The following is a 7,389-nucleotide window of genomic DNA, read 5'->3' as shown; positions in this document are numbered from 1 at the left end:
AAAAAATAATTGGTAAAAGGCAAGCTATCTAGGGGGTTTGACAATGGAAGGTAAAGGAAATAAGCTATGAAAGTAAGCAAGAAATGTAAACTACGTGAATCCTAAGAGTGTTTGGATGACCACATTTAAGGTTCCCAACAAAACACTCACAATCCTAAGGGAAAATTGCCTAAAATTATTACACACAAATGGAAGTAGGGTGACCTATTGGAGGCTCCCAACTTACTTCCAATGAAAGGCCTTTTTGTTACAAAATTTGAAAGCAATGAAAGTAAGTAAATTGTCAATTAAAAAATTACAAAAAGGTCCTCAAGTTTTGGTGGTTGTTCTCTCTTTGGTGATTCACTCAATTTGGATTGTTTCTTTGTCCAATAGCTCTTAAGGTGGTTGGCCCCTTGTTTCTTTACTCAAATTCTTCAAGGTATGGCACCAATCCTCCTTTCCAATTCCCTATATGGCAACTCACAAATAAGGAAACAAAGAGACAAACAATAACCAAAGACAAAAAAAAATGAAATGAAATATAAACCAATGGAGTTTTAACAAGACAATTTTTTCAAGGATTATTCAACAATTAAAGCAATGAAAAGGACATAGAAGCAAGCTAGGACTTAGAGAAACTTAGAATGGCTCTAGAGTAGAGTAAAAAAACTAAAAAAAAGACTCAACAAACCTCTAGCCTTGGCACTTGTTTCACACTAATTTTCAATTGAAATTTCGGAACTATGATTGGTATAAAATAGGCACCAATTATAGAATAAATTTTGAGCCAAAACAACAAGCACACTTCCCTTTTACCTTTTTTTCTGGATACTGATTTTTCTGCCAACTTGTGTGATTTTTAGTATTTTTTTATTTTATCCAAATCACTTGTTTCTTTTTGTAAAACTTTTTTACAGATGTCTAGAAAATGAAGTAAAAATTTCAGCTCAAAATTCGAAGTAACCAATTCTCAGTAATTTTTACAAGTGTGTATGTCCAAGCTGCCAGCACCAGCGATTTTTTTTAAAGCATGATATATTGATTGCCTTGGGCTTACTTTCAACCTTCCTATGTATGCTGAACTCACTAGGATTGTTTACCAAAGTTTTAGGAGTTCAATATTCACTTAGGATCAACATTTCATCCAGCAATTCAATCACAAAAACTCAAATTCACAATAGACACAATCATAAGGAAACCTAAAAGTTCAAGAAAAGGTTCACAATCAAAGACTCTCTAAGAATTTTGCATGAACATGTTAAGGACTAATTAACATGAAAGATTTGACTCAAATCAAATAATAGGCTAAAATAATTTCATACACTCAAGAACAAATGAGTTAGACAAAGAAACAAGAAAATAAAATTCAGCATAACATAAGAAATCTTATGTGACAAGTTTCATGACTAGACATGACTTCTATGACAAAACTACAATAGGTGAACAAGTCACTCAAGATTTTTGAGGTTTTCTTTTACTTTAATATTTTTGTAAGAATTTTATGGTTTAGGTTTCAGCCACAAAAAATAACAAGACAAAACTCAAAGGAACCTAAACTCAACACAATTCATGGTTCAAGAACAAGAACAAGAAATTTGAACCATAGAAAATCAAATCTAGCTTCTATAGCAAGCTTAATTGGTGGAAACTCTAAAGAATCATGTTAACAACATTTAGCACCCGACATGTGAGGAGATACATGGATAAAAATGAAGAAACAACAATGGAAGAGAAGGTAAAGAAAAAAAATTAATGGAGGTTTAAGGAGCACCTACTTGAAGCTCTTGTGCTCTGATTACCACTTGATGGAAGCTTGCTTGTGGAGCTTCTATGGAGGCTCGATCTTTGAGCTTCAATGAGGTCCTTCAATGGTGATTTTCCATCATGGAGATGCAGCGGAAGACAAAGGAGAAGAGGTGAGAGGAGGCGCCATCCATAGGGAATAAGCAATGGAAGAAGGAGCTTCGCCACCAAGAATGTGCCTTGGATAAGAAGCTTGGAGAGGATGCTTTAATGGAGGAAAAGAAAGAGAGAAGGGAGCACGAAATTGATGGAATAAAAGAGGGAGAGAAGTGGAACTTTGAAGTGTGTCTCATAATACTTTCATTCATCAAAGTTACAACAAGTGTTACACATGCTTCTATTTATAGAGTAGGTAGCTTCCTTAAGAAGCTTTCTTGAGAAAACTTCCTTGAGAAGCTTTCTTGAGAAAACTTCCTTGAGAAGCTTCTTTGAGAAAACTTCCTTAAGAAGCTAGAGCTTAGCTACATACAATCCTCTAATAAATAAGCTCACCTCCTTGAGAAGATTCCCAAAGAAGTTATAGCTTAGCTACACACCCCCTATAATAGCTAAGCTCAACCCCATTCCAAAAATACATGAAAATACAAAAAAAAGTCCCTACTACAAAGACTACTCAAAATGCCCTGAAATACAAGGCTAAAATCCTATACTACTAGAATGGCCAAAATACAAGGCCCAAAAGAAGGAAAACCTATTCTAACATTTACGAAGAAGAGTGAATCCAACCTTGACCCATGGGCTAAAAAATCTACCCTAAGGTTCATGAGAACCCTAGAGCCTTCTTTAGTAGCTCTAGCCCAATCCTCTTGGAGTCTTCTATCCAATATCCTTGGGGGGTAGGATTGCATCAACTCCATCTGAAATGTAAAACATACAAAACCAATATTCATTGTAATGTTATAATACATGTCATTGAAATTAGAAACTTAGATTTCACTATATGTAAATAACCTTTTGGCTAGTGGATAAGTTGTTTCGGGTTTTGGGACTCTTGGTGCAATAAAAGGCATGTGGTACCAAGCCCATGACTGCAATAGTATGCTACAACCACCCATAACTTTACCAACCTCTGATGATGCTCGACATAGTTCTCTGTATAGATTTGCTAAACAAGCCGAACCCCAACTATATTTTTTTATGTTGTTCAAATCACATAATAGGTTCAAATACATTGGATGAACTCTATTTTCAGATTTATCAAGAATTAAAGCACCTCCAATCATGTACATTATGTAAGCTCTACACCTACATTGTAGTTGGTGTATTGTTGGTTCTTTAGGGAATGGTGTGTGCAAGATGCATAGCAACCATGTCAACTTCAGTTTAGCTCCTTTACGTGCATTTTTGGGAGGGTCTTCCCCTAGTAACTTGTCGCATAACTCATGCTAATGTAAGAAGCTAGGTTCAGCCACAACACGACCATCGACTCTAATGCCTAGATGCAGTGCAACATCTTTGAGTGTGATGGTGCACTCACCCTATGGCAGGTGAAAGGTGTGTGTTTCAGGCCTCCATCATTCAACCAATGCAGTGATCAATGTAGGATCAATTCCACACTATTTGATTACGGCAATATGTTGGAACCTGGTAGACAATAATAATGGTATAATTTGTGGTTCTGGTTCAGGTATTGTATAGTAATAGGAAGTGATTAAGTCGTTAATCATAGCACGTGAACATGTTGATGATGCAATAGAGGTTTATGAGCCATGACAACAATGTTAAATGGTAAACTGAGTACACATGATATAAAATTTGAAGTTGGGTAATGCAAATGTGGTATTGACATGCACCTCCCATCTATTTATCATATAAATTGTGTTGAGATTTCAAAGCACAAATACACTTTATCTCATTGTAAGGCCTCGAGATTTCAAATCACATTTATAATTTGTCTCATTGTAAGGGATTGAGATTTGAAAGCACGTTAACACGAATGTGCTTGTGTCACGCATTGAGATTGCAATTCACATGAACCATGGACCAATGATTGAGTGTACATATAAACGTACCATATCACCAAAGATTTTGCATAGTTGCATCAAATCAAATTGTGAGAGTAAATAGAGAGAGCAAGCAATGAGGTCAGAGCCAATTTGTTTGTATGTTTATATCAATGGTGACAAGACAAAATCATTACTGTTGAATCAATGAAGCAGAAGCTGCATAATTCCCTGACATTAGAATGAATAATTTAACATATTTTGTTGTTGTTTTACATTTAAGTTTTTCTTAGTCTTTACTATGTATTTGTAATTGTTCCATGCTTTGAAGTTGTTTTTTTCAAATTTACATCAATAATAATAGCCTACGCATGCATGATTTCAGAGATGCGGAACAATGTTGTACCTAACCCTGACATGCACCGAGAACCCCATTAATGTGTGGTGTTGCACACTCATCACTCACATACGTATGTTTACTGTTGGAACAAGTGGCCTTGGAATAATTAAGAAGGGGGGGGGGGGGGGTTGAATTAATTATGAATGTGTCTTGACTAATTAAAAATTTATCCTTCTTAATGTTACTAGATTCAATTAGGCTTTACTACTAAGTTATGAGATAGTAAAAAACAGAAACAATAACTTAGACAAAAGTAAAGCAAAAATAAAAAGTCCACAGCGGAAAAGTAAAGAGCGTAGGGAAGAAGAAAACAAACACAAGTTTTATACTGGTTCGGCAACGACCCATCCCTACATCTAGTCGTCAAGCAACCCACGTAACCCAATAACCATGTAAATAACCATGTAAAAAACCTTTACAAGCAAAGATCCACAAAGGATGTACCCTCCCTTGTTCTCTTTGAACAACCAAGTAAATGTACCCTCTACTTGAAGTGAACCACAAAGGATGTACCCTCCCTTGTGTTCACTATTACAACCAAGAAGCTACCCGCTTCTTACACAGAATTCTCAGACGGTTAGTTTTTTGAATTCTTTGTTTAGGGAATCAAAAGAATTATCAGACAGTTAGTTCTTTGAATTCCTTTGGCAAGAGGGAGAAGGAAAGAAGAAGACAAAAACAGAAGGATAGCACAGTTTTTGTTTTTGCAGAATTTTCCTTTCTTCAAGGAAAGATTGAACAAAAACTTAGAATGAATTTGGCAAAGGTTTTGCAAGAGAAAAGCAGTGGAAACTTTTGTGTAATCAGATGTGTTTTTCTTTTTTATTTGTATATAAAATGCGTGCCAAGGTCTTATATTTATAGAACCTTGATACCTCTTGACAAAACCATGTTAAGAGTTATAACTCTTAACATTTTCTTCAAAAACATTCACTGGTAATCGATTACCATAATGGTGTAATCGATTACACAATGTATTTTATGAAAAGTTGTGACTCTTCACTATTGGATTTGAATTCCAACATTTAGATTCACTTGTAATTGATTACTAATATAGTGTAATCGATTACACTATTTGAAAATCATTTTGGAATGTTGTAAAGCATTGAAACCAGTTTGAAAACCATCCTGGTCACTGGTAATCGATTACTAACAAATGGTAATCGATTACCAAAGATTAAAAACTCTGGTAACTTATAAGATTTCCGAAAATCTTTTTTCAAACAAAAAGTGTGCTATTTGATGTTTTTTGAAAAATACTTTTTACTACCTACTTTGACTTGGCTTGATGCTTCTTGATTTCTTCATTTGATTCTTGAATCTTTGAATGAAATCTTGAATGCTTGATTCTTTAATCTTGAAACAACTCTTTGAGCTTTGGCATCATCAAAAACATCTTGGTGAATCATCATGGTAGCTTTGCTTCCACAATCTCCCCCTTTTTGATGATGGCAAACCTGAAATCAAGAGATGCATACAAGCTATTTTCTAGTCGTTCACTCACTTTATTCTCCCCCTTTCTTTTTTAGCTTAAGCTTCATTTTAAGTTAAGTTAATAATTGTATGAATTCTTGTTTTAAATAACCCCAAATTTTTCTCCCCCTTTGGCATCAACAAAAAGGTGAAAGTGCATTGTAACATAAAATCATACACAAATGGATAAACATACAAGAAATGTATTCATACAAGAAAAAAGGAGAAACTTATAAAAATCAAACAAGATAATAAATTATTCACATATCATAATAAATGCATATGTATCAAATAAGTCGTAAGACATCATAACATAAAACAAATCATTTTTCTAAGTCACTAGCATCTAGAAGTCATAATTCTCTTCTAATGGTGTAGAAAGAATCTTTGGGTAGTGGTTTTGTGAAGATGGTGGGAGTTGGTTTTTTGGTATCTACAAATTCTAGAACACATTCACCTTTTAGGACATGATCTCTAAGAAAATGATTCCTAATTTCTATGTGCTTGGTTCCAAAGTGGAGAATTGGGTTCTTAGATAGATTTATGGTGCTTGTGTTGTCACATTTTATGGGAATATGGTCTAATACAATCCCATAATCAGATAGTTGTTGTTTCATCCACAAGATCTGTGCACAACAACTACCAACAGAGATGTACTGTGCTTCGGCTGTGGATAATGCTACACTATTTTGCTTCTTGTTGTGCCACGAGACAAGAGCAGACCCTATGAACTGACATGTGCCACTAGTGCTCTTCCTATCTATTTTAGATCTGCCAAAATCTGAATATGAGTATCCTATTAAATTGCATAAAGAATTGTTAGGGTACCATAATCCTAAGTTAATTGTTCCTAAGAGATATCTTATGATTCTTTTTACTGCAGTTAGATGTGAAAACTTTGGATTTGATTGGAATCTTGCACACATGCACACACTAAACAAAATATCTGGCCTTCTTGCAGATAAGTAAAGTAGAGATCCAATCATACCTCTATATTGCTTTTCATCAACGGGTTGACCAGACTCATCTTTGTCAAGGTAGGAACCAGTGCTCATAGGAGTAGCCATGTGTTTTGAGTTTTCCATTCCGAATCTCTTGATGAGTTCCTTGCAATATTTTGCTTGGTTGACAAAGATCCCATCATTTGTTTGTTTGATTTGTAGTCCAAGAAAGTAATTTAACTCATCCATCATGGACATCTCAAACTCACTTTGCATGTCAATAGAAAACTCCTTGCACATAGATTCATTAGTAGATCCAAAGATTATATCATCAACATAAATTTGTACCAATAAGATATCATTATCCTTTTTCTTTATTAATAAGGTGGTATCTACCTTCCCTCGAGTGAAATTTAGTACTGATAGGAATATACTTAATCTTTCATATCAAGTCCTAGGTGCTTGTTTTAACCCATAAAGTGTTTTCTTTAATCTATAGCCATGGTCTAATTTTTGTGAGTCTTCAAACCCGGGAGGTTGTTCTACATATACCTCCTCTTGGATTAGACCATTTAAGAAGGCACTCTTGATATCCATTTTATATAGTTTAAAGTTCATAATAGATGCATAAGCTAAAAGCATCCTAATGGCTTCTAATCCAGCTATGGGTGCAAAGGATTCTTCATAGTCTATACCATCTTCTTAGTTGTACCCTTTTGCAACTAGTCTAGCTTTATTTCTAATTACTATACCATTTTCATCTAATTTATTTCTAAATACCCACTTAGTTCCTATGATTGGATAGTTTGAAGGTTTCTCTACTAATTCCCATACATCATTTCTTTCG

The sequence above is a fragment of the Glycine soja genome, chromosome 12 (genome assembly GCF_004193775.1).
Source record: "Glycine soja cultivar W05 chromosome 12, ASM419377v2, whole genome shotgun sequence".
NCBI lineage: Eukaryota > Viridiplantae > Streptophyta > Magnoliopsida > Fabales > Fabaceae > Glycine > Glycine soja.
Note: the sequence above shows the minus strand (reverse complement) of the source record.